Source organism: Megascapheus bottae, chromosome X (genome assembly GCF_031878675.1).
Source record: "Megascapheus bottae isolate mThoBot1 chromosome X, mThoBot2.hap1, whole genome shotgun sequence".
In the NCBI taxonomy this organism is placed as follows: Eukaryota; Metazoa; Chordata; class Mammalia; order Rodentia; family Geomyidae; genus Megascapheus; species Megascapheus bottae.
The window spans coordinates 29915989-29933493 of record NC_143547.1 but is presented as its reverse complement, the minus strand read 5'-3'; positions in this window follow the sequence as shown (position 1 = coordinate 29933493).

Genomic DNA, 17505 nt, shown 5'->3' with positions numbered 1-17505 from the left:
TGAGTCTCATTTCCCTTGTTTCCCTTCAAGTCGTCCTTAAGTGTTAATCCCCCATCTTCCTCTGTTTTTATGATAGAATTCCCCTCCCGTTTCTATGAATAAATATTTTCCTTCCCTCATTTGTCCTTTCATATTTACCTCTGTCCACCTTTAGTTCTGTCTCTTTTGTCTGGGTTTCTCTCAGCACTGCTGTTACTCTTGCCTTCTTTCTCCCTCCTCCCCTCCTCCTGCATGATGGTATCTCTTCCACATCTATCTCCCACTACCTCTTTCACCTACTTCTCTCGTTGAGCTGTTGGATCTCTGTTACTCTTCCATGTTCAGCAGCACACTTTGTCACACAAAACCTCCAAGAAGGAGTCGAGGAACTTGTCTGTGGACTTGCCTGCTCTATGTCCTCTCTGTATAATGGGGTGACTGATGGAAGACAGAAGGCAGACTTCATACTATCCCCTTATCCTGCCATTGTGTAGCTAGATCAAGGGCTGTACCCAGAGTTGGAGACTGTGCTGGGAGAAAGAGACAATCCATAGCCGTGCCCACCACCACCACCACCACCACCATATTCCTGGCTCCAGAGTGCCATCTCTATCTCTAATTCTTTGTTTCTGTCTCCACCATTCTTTTTGTCTGCCTGCCTTTCTCTCTCTCTCCCTCCTCCCTCTCTCCCTTCCTCTTGTTTTCTGCTCCCAGCTCTTCCTCTCTCTTACTGTTACTTTTCCTACTTTGCCTTTGAGCTTCCATCTCTTGTTTCTCCCGTATGTTTGCTCATGTCTTTGCCTCATGCTTTACAGGGTAGGTATGTTCCCCTGCTTTGCTTCTCCTTCCCTTCTCTCTCCTCACGTTCTGCATCTCTTGGCCTTTTCATGTCACCATGCATTTCCTCATCTCTCCATCCTCACCCCCCATATTCTCCCTCTAGACCCCTCACACTTTGATGAGTCCAGGGCTGCCCACCCCTCCTGTGGCAGCCCCCACTCCCACTTCAGTTATCACTCTCTGGACAGAGATAAGTTTATCTCCAGGCTGGGGGGATATGAAAGCTCCTTATCAGCTACCCCACTAGAAAAAGCAACTGCCCCAACCAGAGGCACAGGCGGCAGCAGCACCCTCCAGTCTCTCTTCTACTCTCCCTCGGCCCAGCCCCTCACCCCAGGTAACTCAGGTCCCTAACCCCAACCCTCTGCTGAGGGTCTCATGGGGCAAGAGGGGGCAGATCTGGGGCTTGGGGGTGTTTAGAAGTAGAGCCTGAAGGTCATATGTGGCATTGAGTCAGTGAGAGGTTTGGGGTATAGCTGTGGAGTTTAGGGAAAGCAAGTATGGGGTTTGAGAAGCAGAACCAAGCTTGGGAATTGGAGACGCATGTTGGGTTCAGAGATAGGTTGAGACAACAGATGAGATTGGACAATCCAATGAAGTTGGAGAGACAGATCTAAAGCAGAAATGTAGTTTTAGGGTCAGAGATGGATTTTGTAGAGGGGAGGATCATTGAAAAAAAAAACCATAAAGAGCTTAAGTTTAGGAAGCAGAGAGCACCCTGAACAGATAATATTGTAGCTAATGGTTAGAAATGGTAGGTTCTCAGGAGCTAGAAAAGTCAAAATAGAATTGGAACAGAAAATGGCCGAGTCCAGGGGATTTAGAGGATAGACAAGTTTTAGAGCTAGGATAGGGTTTAGGAAAAGCAGACATGAAGGTTTATAGAGTTAGTGCTAGTTAGAGCTAGTGTTCAGAGTAGCCAACCTTCTGGTCAACAGTGAGAGGTTGGAGAAAGAAGTGGTTTGGTGAGGTGAGAGCAAGGAGGACAAGGAACAGATGTGAGACTGGTAAGGCAGGAAGGGATAAGGGAATAAAGCCAGGTTTGGCAGGTCAGAGACAGGTTTAGGGGACCCAGAAAGTATTTGAAACTGAGATAAGGAGATTGTGTAGTGGATGAGATAGAAATAGCTTTGGGGAAACAAAAATGAGGGTTTCTCTGGAGAACTTGACAAGAGGAGACAAGTTTGAGTGAGCAGAAATCAAATTTAGTAGTCCTGGAGATAAAGGCATATTCGAGGAGCAGAGTTGATCTCTAGGGAAGGCACAGCTGGGGGCATGACAAGCTTAAGTTAAAGGCTTAGGAACACCTAGCTATCTAGGGAGGAGTGGGTAGAAGTCATGGTGCAGAAGGATGGGGTGAGAGGTAAAGATGCAATTGGAAAGACAGCAGTGGATGTGAGAAACTGTGGAAGGATTCAGGGGTGGCTGGTACTTTAGGGGCAGCAGTGGGTAGGGCAGCCAGACAGTGTGGAGAACTACCCAAAAGGTTAGGGACAGCAAGCTAGGGCTTGCTGGGGCTTTTCAGGGGGATCGAGACTGACCTGGGCTGGCTGGTGCGGAGGGTTCAGCTACCTTGGGGATGTGGTGAGCTCAGTGTGATCCCAAGGGGTGTCCTGGCTGGCCTTGGCCTTTGAGGCTCCCTTCTTCCCTCCCTCTCTAGCTTCTCCCTCCTCCTCCCTCCTCCCCAGGGAGTGGCTGGTGCCCCAGTGGGTGGGGCAGTGGAGGGGAGGGGGCGTGCCCCTGCTTGTGGGGGGACCTCTTGGGCACTTGAGGGTCCTCCAGCCTACCTATCCATCTTGCGGATGGTTAGACTCAGCTTGCCTGCGAGTTCCCTGGAGTTCAGTGTCCAGCTAAGTGACATGGGCTGCAATCAAGATAAATGAAAATAGCAGATAGGAGTTCTTGCCTCCTCAGAGCTTTTCTGTGCAAAACTGTGCTCGACTATGTGTGAGCTGGATCCATATATATTCTGTCTCTCTCTCTCTCTCTCTCTCTCTCTCTATATATATATATATATATATATATATATATATATATATACACACACATGTATATGTAATACACATATTATGTATATGATGCACATATAATGTATATATAATGCATATATAATATATACGCACATATAATATATATGTATAGATATACATATATATATATGTATATTCTTTCCTAGCCACGGGGAGGGCAGGGATGTGGTTATTCCCATTTCCCAGGTGGCAAGAATGAGGCTCAGAGAGGTTTCATAGGATTTGAACCAGAACTTGTGGGCCACCATGGGGAGTCAGACTCCTGGGTTAGGCCAAGGCCAGGGACAGCAGGAGGCCAGGACATTGTCCCTTAGTGACTGGGGCTTATGCCTGGGGCTTCCGCCAGCTCTGGCCTGCCCTGGGGCAGCAGATAACTCTTATCAGATGGAGGCCACTGTGGCTGTTGGCGCCTGCAGTAACAGGCTGACTTGGGGTTAGGGAGCAGGGTGGGCGGGTACTTAGGGACAGTGGCCTCAACTTGCCCGCCATACTACACTGGAGGCGGGAAACTGAGGTGATCCCCAGGGCAATGTTCTGTGAGTCCTTGAGGAATGAGATAGGGTGTGGAAGGGATGAGAGGAGAGGGAGAGACGAGAAGAAATGAAAATGAGGCAGAGTTCTGAAAATAAATTGAGGGGAAAAAAAGAAGTAAAGTCTGAGAGATGGGACAGAAAGAAGAGAACACTGGAGAGAGTCCAAGCCAGAAAGAATGGGGGATAAATGGACAAAAGATAAAAAGAAAACCTGACAATGGGGCTGAGAATGTGACCTCATTGTAGAGTGCTTGCATAGCATGCATGAAGCCCTGGGTTTGATTCCTCAGTACCACATACACAGAAAAAGCCAGAAGTGGCACTGGTAGAGTGCAGGCCTTGAGCAAAAGAAACTCAGGGACATTGCCCAGGCCACGAGTTCAAACCCAAGGACTGGCAAAAAAAAGGAAGAGAAAGAAAAGAAAGAGAAAGAAAGGAAGGAAGGAAGGAAGGAAGGAAGGAAGGAAGGAAGGAAGAAAGAAAGAAAGAAAGAAAAAAAGAAAGAAAGAAAGAAAGAAAGAAAGAAAGAAAAAGACAGGTGAAGAAATCAGAAGCAAGAAATGAGGCAGAGGATGTTCGAGACAGATATTCACAGACAACTCTGCGTCTGACAGCCTAGACGGCAGTCTGAGAAAAATCCTGTACAGGTGAAAGGTGAGCTAGGAATATGGAGTGATGTGATTTATGTGGCTCTGCCCTCAGCCTGCTTTGAGGGATTCATGCACTCCCTTCACTCCAGTCGCAGCCCTTCTGCATTGCCCAAGCTGCCCTGAATATTTCCCCCAAATACTCAGCTTCCACAGTCCCTCATTTTGTCATAGTGCCTCACACAGAGCCTTTCATTGCATGAAAGCATCCGCCACATGCACATAGTAGGTGTGGAGCAATGGCATAAGACTCCCTTGTCTTTTTTTTTTGCCAGTCCTAGGGCTTGAACTCACGACCTGAACACTGTCCTTGGGTTTTCTTAAGGTTAGAGCTCTACCACTTGAGCCACAGCACCACTTCTGGCTTTTTCTATGTATGTGGTACCTAGGAATTGAACCTGGGTCTTCATGCATGCTAGGCAAGCACTCTACCACTGGGCCAAACTCCATCCTTATCTTGATCCTGGATTTGATTCCTTGGTATCACATACATAGAAAAAAGAAAGCCGGAAGAGGAGCTGTGGCTCCAGTGATAGAGCACTAGTCTTGAGAAAACACAAGGACAGTGCTCAGGCCCTGAGTTCACGCCCCTGGACTGGCAAAAAAAAAAAAGGAGCCGCAAGTCAGTGGAATCTTGTTCTTTACCACTCCATCCTAGAGGAAGAAGACCATTTTTATCTTCTCCACATTTTTTGTCCTAGTAGGCAAAATAGGACATTTGAAAGCTAGGCTGAGGTCAGCTTCCTAATTGCTCACCTCCTGCTCTGCATTGTGGGTATTCCATCCTCTCCAAAAAGAAAACAAGGTACTGTCTGTCACCTGCATACCAGTCAGCCCACCTTCCTCCACAGATGTCCTAGATACCCATCTTCCCAACCTTTGGAGGAAATGCTAATTACCATTCCCTCCAAGAAATGGGGGGAGAGTTAACAGTGGCCCTACACTCCAGGCTGACTGGGAGACTGAAATACTTTTAAGCACTGTGAAGTGGTTTTAGTTGGTTTGAATCTGAGACCTCAAAAAAAAAACCAACCAAAACCAAACCAAAAAACCTCAACTATTGTAGCTAGGCACAGGTGATGGATGCCTGTAATCCGAGCAATTTAGGAGGCTGAAATATGAGGATTCTGGTTCAAAGCCAGCCCAGGCAGAAAAGTCTGTGAGACTCTTGTTTTGTTTTTACCACTCCTGAGGCTTGAACTTGGGGCCTGAGCTCTGTCCCTGAGCATCTCTGTGCTCAAAGGATAGTGCTCTACCTCTTGAGCCACAGAGTCACTTCTGGCCTTTTCTGTGTATGTGGTACTGAGGAATCAAACCCAGGGCTTCATGCATGCTAGGCAAGCACTCTAAAACTAAGCCACATTCGCAGCCCAGTCTCTGAGACACTTATCTCCAATAAAAAGTACCAGTAAACTAGAAGCAGAGCTATAGTTCAATAGTAGAGTGCTACCCTTGAGCAAAAGAGTTCAAGGACAGCACCCATATCCTGAGTTCAAGCTCCAGGACTGGCAAAAAAATTACTCATGACCTCACTTCTATAACTATAACCCTCTGTACATCACTTTTATAATCATAAAAATAATTTTTAAAATACTATCTTTGCTGGGCTTGGTGGCTCACGCCTGTAATCCTAGCTACTCAGGAGGCTGAGATCTGAGGATCGAGGTTCAAAGCCACCACAGGCACTAAACTCCGTGAGATCTTATCTCCAATTAATCACTAGAAAACCGGAAGTGGCACTGTGGCTCCAGGGGTAGGGTGGTAGTCTTGAACTGAAGAGCTCTGGGACAGCGCCCAAGCGCAAAGTTCAAGACCCACAAAACAAACAAACAAACAAACAAACAGTCCTTAATGCGAATTCTAAAACCAATATTTGATTATGGCAATGACAGGGATGGAGATCAGGACTTGTGGTTTATCAAATACTCTACTACTGAGACTCACCCCAAACCCTAAAACTATGTGCTATTTCATATCATTTGAAGAACAATAACAACACTAATTCTGATATTGGTGTTTTTATGCATGAATGCAATAACAGGAGTGGCATTATTTGCTAGGAGACCATAGGCACTGTGCTGTTTTCCATGCACAATTTTATTCCATTCGCACCTAGCTCCATGTAGGGTAAATGTGTGCAGTCACCCCCATCTTGCAAACCAGGAGTGCATAGCCTTTTCTTGGCTCTTGTACTGCTGTACTGCCTGAGGCTTGGTTGCTTCACCTGGAAAGTGGGTATAATCCCTTATTCAACACAGAATGTATTCATTCAGTAGAGGGCCTGCCTGGTCCTTCATAAGTGGTATCCTGGGGCTGGGAGTGTGGCCTAGTGGTAGAGTGCTTGTCTAGCATATACAAAGCTTGGGCTTAATTCCTCACTACCACATGCACAGGAAAAGCCAGAAGTGGGGCTGGGGCTCAAGTGGTAGAGCTCTAGCATTGAGAAAGCTCAAGAACAGTGCCCAGGCCCTGAGTTCAAGCCCTAGGACTGGCAAAAAAAATCCCCCAAACGATATATTGTGTAAATGGCCATTCTCCTCATCCCTGTTATTATTATGAATTATTATTAATGATCATGCAATGGTACTTGTAAGGTTGGCAGCATGTAGCAGGATCGTCATGGAGAGGGGGAAGATGATGCATGCTTAAGACTGGAGTTTGGCCCTGGACTCATACCCCATTTCTTCATTCCAATAGAGGACAAGGGGCTCAGTAAAGGAAGTCGAGTGGGAAGTGGGGTGCCTCTGAGGCCAAGCCTTACCCTATTCCCTCCCCCATCCCTGTGGAGGGGGCATAGGCCCAGAAGTTTGTGGCGACAGTTCAGCCATCTGGGAGGCAGCTGGGAAGGCGTAGATAAGGGAATCAGCGGGGGCCAGGCCAGACTTTGGGGAGCCAAGGGTGGGGGCAGGGGTGGGGTGTCCGGGCACCAATTCTCCTCTGTCAAGTTGCCATTTGAGACCCACTCCAATGTTCTTTCTTCCTGGAAGGCCTCCTTGACATCCCCTCCATCTTGGCATCTTCCAGGACTCTGGAGCCTCTGTGTGATCCACGCCCATTGTCTTTGGACATTTTGACCTCTTCTGGAACCCACCTCACCTCCATGTCCATAGCACCAGGAGAAGCAGCGATCAAAATCTGCTAAGAAGTCATACGTTTGACCTCAGAACCACATGTGGTTGGGTTTTTTTTTTTAAAAAGGATTATTTTTACTTTTGACTTAATAATTGTATATATTTAGGCGTACAGCGTGATCACTTGATACATATGCTAATGTGTAACAGTTAAGGCAGGATAATTAGCACATCCGGCTCCTTGAAATATTCCTTTCTTGCTATCTACAAAAGGATTTTATAGAAGGAAAGTAGAATGGCAGTCATTAGAGGCTGGGAAGGAAGAGAAGGAGAGGGGTCAGATAACCAGTACCAACATACAGTTTGTTTGAGAGGAGGAATAAGTTGTAGCATTCTTCAGTAGAGTAGGATAAGTAGTTTATTACAGTTTACAATGGATTGTATATTACATATGACATAGTGATAAGTCGGCGTGTGTGTGTACACATATGATAATGTCCTTATTTAATGGTGAGGAACATCACATTATTAAACAAGCTGGTTAAAAGTTTTAGTCAAATGTTGATTAAAAATAACTTTGAAGTTGCGAGACACTGGTGGCTCATGCTTGAAATCATAGCTACTTAGGAAAGCTGTGAGTTGGAGGATTCTAGTTCAAAGCTTGCTGGAGCAGAAAAGTTCACAAGATTCCATCTTCCCCTCCCCTTCCCCTCCAAAAAAATCCCAAACAGGCTAGAATGGTGAGTAGTTCAAGTGGTTGAGTATCACCACTAGCTGAGTAAGCAAAGCCACGTTAACATGAGGCCTTCAGATCCAACCCTAGTACTAGATAAGTAAAATAACTAAGGGAATAAATAAATAAATAAATAAATAAATTAAGAGTTAAAAATTAGTCGGAAATGGTGGCTCATGCCTGTAATCCTAGCTGCTCAAGAGATTGAGATCTGAGGATCAAGGTTCAAAGCTAGTCCTGACACAAAAAGACCTGAGACTCTTATCTCCAATTAACTTCTAGAAAAGGGAAGTGGGGCTTGGCTCAAGGGTAGGGCGGTAGCCTTCAGCTGAAGAGCTCAGGGAGAGCACCCAGGCCAAGTTCTAGCCCCATGACTCCTCCCAACACACACAAATTAAGTTATACAAGCATGGTCTTTACACACCTGTCATTTCAGCACTCTAGAAGCAGAAAAATCATGAGTTCAAAGCCACCCTAAGCTACATAGCAAAATCCTGCTTCAAGATAACAAAAACAATAAAGTTGTGCACACAAGGGCTGGAAATGTGGCTTACTGGTTGAGTGCTTGCCTAGCATGACATGAAGCCCTGGGTTTGGTTCCTTAGTACCACATAAACCGAAAAGGCCAGAAGTAGTGTTGTAGTTCGCTATCCTTGAGCAAAAGAAGCTCAGGGACTGTGCCTAGGTCCATAGTTCAAGCCACAGGATTGACCAAAAAATAACTTTTCAGGCTGGAGGAAAGACTGAAGAAATAGTATGCCTAAATAGGAAGCTCAAAACTCAGAATTTAAATGCCATTAATACACATACAAAAGTCTTAGCTAAATTACCAAGTGGAACACAACAGAAATAGCACTTTGAGGCTCCATAAATCCAATTTTTATTTGTTTGTTTGTTTGTAGGGCTTTGAACTCAGGGTGATGTCCCAGAACTTTGTCACTCAAGGCTAATATTCTACCACTTTGAGCCACAGCATCACTTCCAGTTTTCTGGTGATTGATTAGAAATAAGATTCTCATGGTCATTCCTGCCAGAGATGGCTTCAAACCTCAATCCTTAGATCCCAGCCGCCTGAGTTGCTAGGATTACAGGCCTGATCCACCAGGGTCTGGCTAATCTCAACTCTTAAAACTGGCCAGGACACTTGATTCAAGCAAGCAAATAACTGAAAAAGGCTCATTGTTATTGTTGTTTAATTAGTAATTTATTTTTGTTTTGGTACTACAACTTGGACTCAGAGCTTCATTTTGCTTTTTTGCTCTACACTGGAGCCTCTAGCACTTGAGACATGCCATTAGTTGAATATTTGGTAGTTAATTGGAGACAGAGTCTCATAGACTTTTCTGCTTAGCTGGCTTAGGACTCTGACCCTCCAGGTCTTGGCTTCCAGAGTATCTATGATTCCAAGCTCGAGCTACTGATCCCAGCACACTGTGTCCAAGCCCTGAGTTCAAGCCCTGAGACTGGCAAGAAAAGAAAGAAAACAAGAGAGAATTGGGACAAAGAATAGGGATTTTACTCCTTTTTATTTTTGGTGCCAGACTTGGGGCTTGAATTCAGGGTCTGGGCACTGACTCTGAGCTTTTTTGTTCAAGGTTAGTACTCTACCACTTGAGTCACAACTCTATTTCCAGCTTTTGGGTAGTTTATTGGAGTAACACAGACTTTACTGCCTGGGCTAGCTTCAAACTATGATCCTCAGATCTCAGCCATCTGAATATCTGAATAACTAGGATTACAGATGTGAGCCACCATTTTTTTTGCCAGTTCTGGGGCTTGAATTCAGGGCTTGGGCACTGCGCTTGGGCTTTCTCAAGGCTAGCTTTCTACTATGTGGACCTCAGCACCACTTCTGGCAAGCACTCTACTGCTAGGCCATTCCTGGCCTCATACATTTTCCTTTTAAAGATTAACAAGTTTGGAAGTGGCGCTTTGGCTCAAGGGGTAGGGCAATAACCTTGAGCTGAAGAGCTCAGGGACAATGCCCAGGCCCAGAGTTCAAGTCCCACAACCAACAAAAAAAATTAACAAATTTGGCTAGAAGCTGGTGGCTCCCACCTGTAATCCTAGGTACTCAGGAGATAGAGATCTGAGGATTGAGGTTCAAAGACAGGCCGAGCATGAAAGTTCTTGAGGCTCTTTTCTCCAATTAACCACCAGAAAACCAGAAGTGGTGCTGTGGCTCAAGTGGTAGAGTGCTAGCATTGAGCTGAAGAGCTCAAGGACTATGCCCAGGCCCAGAGTTCAGGCTCCTGTCTCCCCCATTAAAAAAAGATTAACAAGTTTAAAGAATCAAATTTGTTTAGTTCTTTTGTTGCTGTTTTTAAGTCTTTTTTTAATTTACTTTAGGGGGGTTGGGATGTTTTCTTGGGGAGGGTTCTGATACGTAGTACAGGCTGTCCTGAACTCAAACTCTTCTATCTCAGTTTTCAAAGTACTGAGATTGCATACATAAACCATTATCCTCTTCTTAGAACTCTGGAGACACAAGGCAGAGCCATTCTAGCTATCTTTATATTTTTAGTGTTACTGGGGTTTGATCTCGGGGTGCTAGGTGTTCTAACACTTAAACTACATCCCAGATCTTATTTTGTCCTGTTTCCCACCCCACCACGCCCCAGTCCTGGGGCTTGAACTCAGAGCCTGGGCTTTGTCCTTGGACTTTTTTGCTCAAGGCTAGCGCTCTGCCAGTTGAGCCACAGTGTCATTTTTGGCTTTTTCTGTATACGTGAAACTGAGAAATGGAACCTAGGGCTTCATGCATGCCAGGCAAGCACTCTACCACTAGGGCACACTGAGGGTTCTGTTTTTTGGGGTTTTTTTGCTCAGGTTGGCATGACTGGAATGTACCACCATGTCCAGGTTTTTTGTTGTTGTTGTTGTTGTTGTTGAAATTGGAGTGTGGTGTATGTGTGTGTTGGTCCTGGGATCTGAACTCTCCTGTTGTGCAAGGCTAGTACTCTAACAGTTGAGCTGCAGTTCCACTTCTGGTGGTTAATTGGAGCTAAGACTCTCAGACATTTTCCTGCCTGGGTTTGCTTTGAATCATGATCTTCAGATTTCAGCCTCCTGAGTAGCTAAGCATACAGGAGTAAGGAACTGGTGCCCAGATTAGGTCATTTGTTTTATTTTTTTTGTTCCAGTACTGGGGCTTGAACTCAGAGCTTGAGTGATACCCCTGAGCATCTTTTGCTCAAGGCTATCGTGCTCTACCACTTGAGCCACAGCATTGCTTCCTTTTTTTCTGAGTGCTTTATTGGAGGTAGGAGTCTCATGACATTGTATCCTTAGCTGGCTTCAAAACACGATCCTCAGATCTCAGCCTCCTAATAAGCAAGGATCACAGATTTGAGCCACTAGCCACTACTGCTTAGCTACTTTTTTGGGTCAGTCTTAGGACTTGAACTCTGGCCCTAGGCACTGTTCCTGAGCTCTTCAGCTCAAGGCTAGCACTCTACTCCTTGAGCCGGTTTCTTTTTTAATGGTTTAATTGTTTTTTTGTAGACTGGCCTGGAACTGGAACAGTGATCTCACTAATCTCAGATTCCTGGGTGGTTAGGATAGCAGACATGCGCCATGGGTAAAGCTTCAGTCTCATGAACTCTTTGCATGGGCTGGCCTTGAATTGCAAAATTCCACATGATCTCCGCTTCCCAAGTATTTAGCATTAGAGCTATAAGCCACACAAGTCCCTCTAAGGCATGCTAGCTTTATTGGTACCATGAGTTCTGAGTCAGATAAGATTGTTTAGGAGAGTGAGGGGATTAGGGAAAAAATATATATATATATATTAATGGATTGTAGGTTTGATATTTTTGTATATGCCAGTACTGGGGCAACTCCATGCTATTGCTTAACTTTTTTCACTCTACCACTTGAGTCACAGCTCCATTTAAGGCTATTTGGTTGTTAATTAGACATGAGGGTCTCATATACTTTTCTGCCTGGGCTGGCTTGAAACCATGATCCTCAGCTCTTAGCCTCTTGAGTAGCTAGGATTGCAGGCATGTGCCACCAGCATCCAATATGACAGGTTTTGGGTGATACTTTTGGAACTCTAATCCTGTTCCATTTCCCCTCTTTTGGGGGGAGGGGCAGTTGTGGGGCTTGAACTAGGATTATAGGTGTGAGCCACAGGCACCTGGGTTTCCTTTTCTTTTTCTACACCTGGCTTTTCTATTTTATTTCCTTTAATTTCTTTTATTCCTTTAACCCTATTTCTTTCATGTTAAAGGACTATTGTTTTGTTTTGTTTTTGCTGGTCCTGAGGCTGGAAGTCAGGACCTGGGTTCTGTCCCTGAACTTCTCTGTCTTCAAAGCTAGCACTCTACCATGTGAGCTACAGCACCACATCCAGCTTTTTCTGAGTAGTTTTCTTTTGAGATAGGAGTCTCACAGACGTTTCTGCCTGGGCTGGCTTTGAACTGTCATTCTCAGATCTCAGTCTCCTGAGTAGGCAAGATTATAGTTAAGAGCCATCAGCACCTGGCTGCTAAGGGACTTTGAAGGTCAAATATCCGGGTGTGTGAAAGTTTTGGTACCTTTGGTCTTTTCCCACTACTAATTTTGCCATGTGCTGGGATATCTCAATATCTGGCTGACCCTGTGGACACTCTCTATCTGGTGGACACTCTTTTTTAAAAAAAATGCACTGGGACCAGGCACCAGTGGCTCATGCCTGTAATCCTAGCTATTCAGAAGGCTGAGATCTGAGGATCCCAGTTCAAAGCCAGCTCTGGCATGAAAGTCCGTGAGTCTCTTATCTCCAATTAACTGCCAGAAAAACTGGAAGTGGTGCTGTGGCTCAAGTGGTATAATGATAGCATTGAGCTGAAGAGCTCAGGGATAGCACCCAAGCTCAGAGTTCAAGCCCCATGACCAACAAAAAAAAAATATATAGCACTAGGGACAGGAGTATGGCCTAGAGGTAGAGTGCTAGCTTAGCATTCACCAAGCCGTGAGTTCGATTCCTCAGTACCAGATAAACAGAAAAATCCAGAAGTGGTAGAGTACTATCCTTGAGCACAAAGAGGCGCAGGGACAGCGTCCAGACCCTTACCTAAAGCCCAACACTGGCAAAAAAAAGAGTACATAAATGTGTATATGTTGATCCTGGGGCTTGAACTCAGGACCAGGGCACTGTATCTGAGCCTTTCTGCTCAAGGCTAGCACTCTACCACTTGAACCAGAGTTCCACTTCCAGCTTTTTGGTAGTTAATTGGAGATAAGTGTCACAGACTTTCTTGCCCAGCTGTCTTCAAATTGCAATCCTCAGATCTCAGCCTCCTGAGTAGCTAGAATCACAACTATAAACCTGGCATCCTGTGTTCTGTCTCCTGGCCGTTCTCTGGTCACCTTGGTGGCCTAATTCATCTGTCCCATTGATATTGTTTTTGTTATTTTCTTCTCTGGCCTGTTTCCTGTATTAAGTGTATTTTCTGGCTGCTGGTCTTTGAGACAGGTGTCCACCATGCAGTCACTGGCTTTCTTAATAAAGATTCCAAGATCTGAGCCCTCAAAATATGACTTCTCAGGGCCAGGAGTTTGGCCTAGTGGTTAAAGTGCTTGCCTAGCATGCACGAAGACCCAGGTTCAATTCCTCGGTACCACATACATAGAAAAAAGCCAGAAGTGGTGCTGAGGCTGAAGTGGTAGAGCTCTAGCCTTGAGAAAGTCCAAGGACAGTGCTCAGACCCTGAGCTCAAGCCCAGGACTGGCAAAAAAATGGCTTCTCTATATTCTCACAATTAGCAAGTGCAAAGCCCTGAATATAACCCCCAGCAGTCAGTGCTGGGTGCCAGTGGCTCGTGCGTACAATTCTAGCTACACAGGAAGGTGAGACCTGAGGATCACAGTTGGAAGGAGCCCACGCAGGAAAGTTCTTGAGACTTATCTCCAAATGACTACCAGAAAACCGGAAGTGGAGCTGTGGCTCAAAGTGCTGGGGAAGTAGCCTTCAGCATAAAGAGCTCTGTGCCTGGGAATGTGGCTTAGTGGTAGAGTGCTTGCTAGCATGCATGAATCCCTCCATACCACAACAACAGAAAAAAAAGCCAGAAGTGGCACTGTTGACTCAAGTGGCAGAGTGCTAGCCTGGAGCAAAGAACTTCAGGGACAGTGCCCAGGAACTGAGTTCAATTTAAAATAGACAAAAACAAACCAAAAAAAAAAGAATAAAAATGAGCTCTGCTCATTGAGAGGACGTCATTTCTTCCTTTCCAATCTGAATACTTTTCACTTCTTTTCCTTGACTAGCTGCCCCACCTAGAACCTCAAGTACAGTGTTCACTGGTGACCAAGAGAGGGGACGTCTTGTGTTCTTCCTGAAAGCTGGGGGAAGCATCACATCATAAATACAATGTTAGCTGTGAGTTGTTTTTTTTTCAAGTCCTAGGTCTTGAAGTCAGGGCCTGAGCACTGTCCTTGAGCTTTCTCAAGACTAGAGCTCTACCACTTGAGCCACAGCACCATTTCTGGCTTTTTTTTCTATGTGTGTGGTACCAAGGAATTGAACCCAGGTCTTCTGCATGTAAGGCAAGCACTCTACCACAGGCCAAACTCCCATTCCCATAGCTGTGGTGTTTTTGAAGATACCTTTTATCATGTTGAGGAAGTTCTCTTCTATTTTTTATTTATTTTTTATTGTAATTAGTAAAAGGGTTACATGGTATTTGCCAGATAGAAGGTGCATTAATTCACATACATTGATACCCTTTCACATGTGTTGTTACCCATTACCCTCCCCCCCACACCCCCCACTCTTCTATTTTTTTTTGCCAGTCCTGGCACTTAAATTCAGGGCCTGAGCACTGTCCCTAAGCTTCTTTTGCTTAAGGCTATCACTCTACCTCTTGAGCCACAGCATTTCTTCCAGCTTTTTCTGTTAACATGGTACTGAGATATGGAAGCCAGGGCTTCATGCAAGCTACATAAGCACTCTACCACTAAGCTACATTCCCAACCTCCTTTTTCTTTTTTCTGATCTATTTTAGAAATGTTGAGAGGATAATCGTACATATTTAAAGATGTAAGTGGCTGGGCACTGGTAGCTCATAACTGTAACCCTAGCTATTCAGGAGGCAAAAACCCAAAGGTAATGTTTCAAAGCGAGCTGGTGCAGAAAAGTCTGTGAGAAAATTATCTTTAATTAGCTACCAAAAAGCTGGAAGTTGAGTTGTGGCTCAACTGGCAGAATGTTAGCCTTAAGGGGGAAAAAATTAGCTCAGTCTTCAAGCCCAGAAGCAGCATAAATAAATCAATAGGCACAATGTAAGATGTTTCTCTCTTTTTTTTCTCTGTTATGGGGATTGAACTCAGGGCCTGGGCACTGTCCCTGAGATTTTTCACACAAGGCTAGCACTCTATCACTTTTGAGCCACTACACCACTTCTGGTTTTCTGGTGGCTAATTGGAAATAAGTGTCTCATGGCCCTTCCTACCCTGGCTGGCTTTGAACTGTGATCCTCAGATCTCAGCCTCCCAACTAGCTAGGAGAGCAGGCATGAGCCACCAGCACTTGGCCCATGAGATTCTTATTTCCAATTAACCACCAAGAACCTGGAAATGGAGCTGCAACTCAAATGTTAGGACACTAGTACTGAATGAAAAGCTAAGGGATAGCTGTCAAGCATTGAGTTCAAGCCCCAGTGCTGACACATGAAGAAAAAAAAAAGATCTGAGGCTAGGAGTTTGACCTAGTGGTAGAGTGCTTGCCTAGCATACATGAAGACTCGGGTAGGATTCCTTGGTATCACATACACAGAAAAAGCTGGAAGCAGTTCTGTGGCTGACATGGTAGAGCTCTAGCCTTGAGAAATCCGAATGACGGTGCTTAAGCCCTAAGTTCAAGCCCCAGGACTGGGGGAAAAAAAGCCAGTGCTGTGGCTCACGCCTGTAATCCTAGCTACTCAGGAGGCTGAGATCTGAGGATCATATTCAATGCCAGCCTGGGCACAAAAGTCTGTTAGTCCCTTATTTCCAATTAACCACCAGAAAACCAGAAGTGGCGCTGCTGCTCAAGGAGTAGGGCAGTAGCCTTGAGCTGAAAAACTCAGGAACACTATTCATGCCCTGAGTTCAAGTCCCAGGACTGAAAAAAAAAGAAAAGATAAGGGGGCCTGGTGTTTGGCCTTGTGGTAGAGTGCTTGCCTAGAATGGATGAAGACTGGGTTTTGACTCCTTGGTACCACATACCTAGAAAAAGTGAGAAGTGGTGCTGTGGCTCAAGTAGTAGAGCTCTAACCTTGAGAAAGCCCAAGGGCAGTGTTCAGGCCCTGAGTTCAAGCCCTAGGACTATCAAGAAAAAGAAAGATCACAATAATTGGCATACCCATAACTCCCTGTGAATATTACTTCTTTGTGTTGGGAGCATTGAAAATTCTACTAGCTATTTTGTGAATTTTTTTTGCTAGTTGTGGGGCTTGAACTCAGGGCCTGAGCACTGTCCTTGGGCTTTACTCAATGCTAGCACTCTGCCACTTGAGCCATGGCACCACTTCCAGCTTTTTTTTTTCTATTTATGTGGTACCAAGGAATCAAACCCTGGTCTTCCTGCATGCTAGGCAAGCACTCTTACCTCTACACCAAACTCCCTGTCCCTCTACCAGCTATTTTGAAACATTCAATTAATTGTTCACCATAGTTAAACTACTGTGCTATAATAGAACATTGGAAGTTATTCTGCCTATCTAGCCATATCAGTGTGTCCATCAACCATCACCTCTTCATCCCTTCCTCTCTCTCTCTCTCTCTCTCTCTCTCTCTCTCTCTCTCTCTCTCTCTCTCTCTCTCTCTCTATCTCTATCTCTCTCTCTCCCTCCCTCCTTCCCCCCCTCCCTCCCTCCCTCCCTCCCTCCCCCCCTCTCTCTTGCCAGTCCCAGGCTTGAGCTCAGGATCTGAGCACTGTCCTTGGACTTTCTCAAGGCTAGAGCTCTACCACTTGAGCCTCAGCACCACTTCTGGCTTTTTTCTATGTATGTGGTACTGAGGAATCAAACTCGGGTCTTCATGCATGCTAGGCAAGCACACTACCACTGGGCCAAAGTCCTGGCACCTCACTTTCTCATTTTACTTACTTTCTTCTTTCCTACTAGAATTGCAGCCCCACAAACAAAACTAGACTTATCATCTCTGTTGTTCAACATTGTCCAATGCTCAGAACTGATCCAGTAAAGAGTAGGTTCTCTCTCTCTCTCTCTCTCTCTCTCTCTCTCTCTCTCTATATATATATATATATATATATATATATATATGTATATATATATATATATATATATGCCTGAGTGAGTGAATGGTGGTGTGGTGGTGGTAGAAGGGGCTAGAAACAGAAGGAACTTGACCTTGTCCAACTTCAGTTGGGTAAATGTAGACCTACCAGATCTAGAAGAAGAAGAAAGTGCTAGAAATCCTGAGCTGAGACCTGGGAAGGCTATCTAGGTGGGGTCTGGTTAGAGTTGGTCCTGGATGGTCCAGTAGGAACAGGAGAGATCCTGGAGTCTGGTGAGGCTCATGGGGTAGAGGAAACAGCAGACAGCAAGTGAAGGAGGTAAAATGCTGGGTGCTAGTGGCTCATGCCTGTAATCCTAGCTATTCAGGAGGCTGGGATCTGAGGTCATAGTTCAAAGCCACTCCAGCAAAAGAGTGTCCTAGACTATCTCCAATTACTGGGCAAAA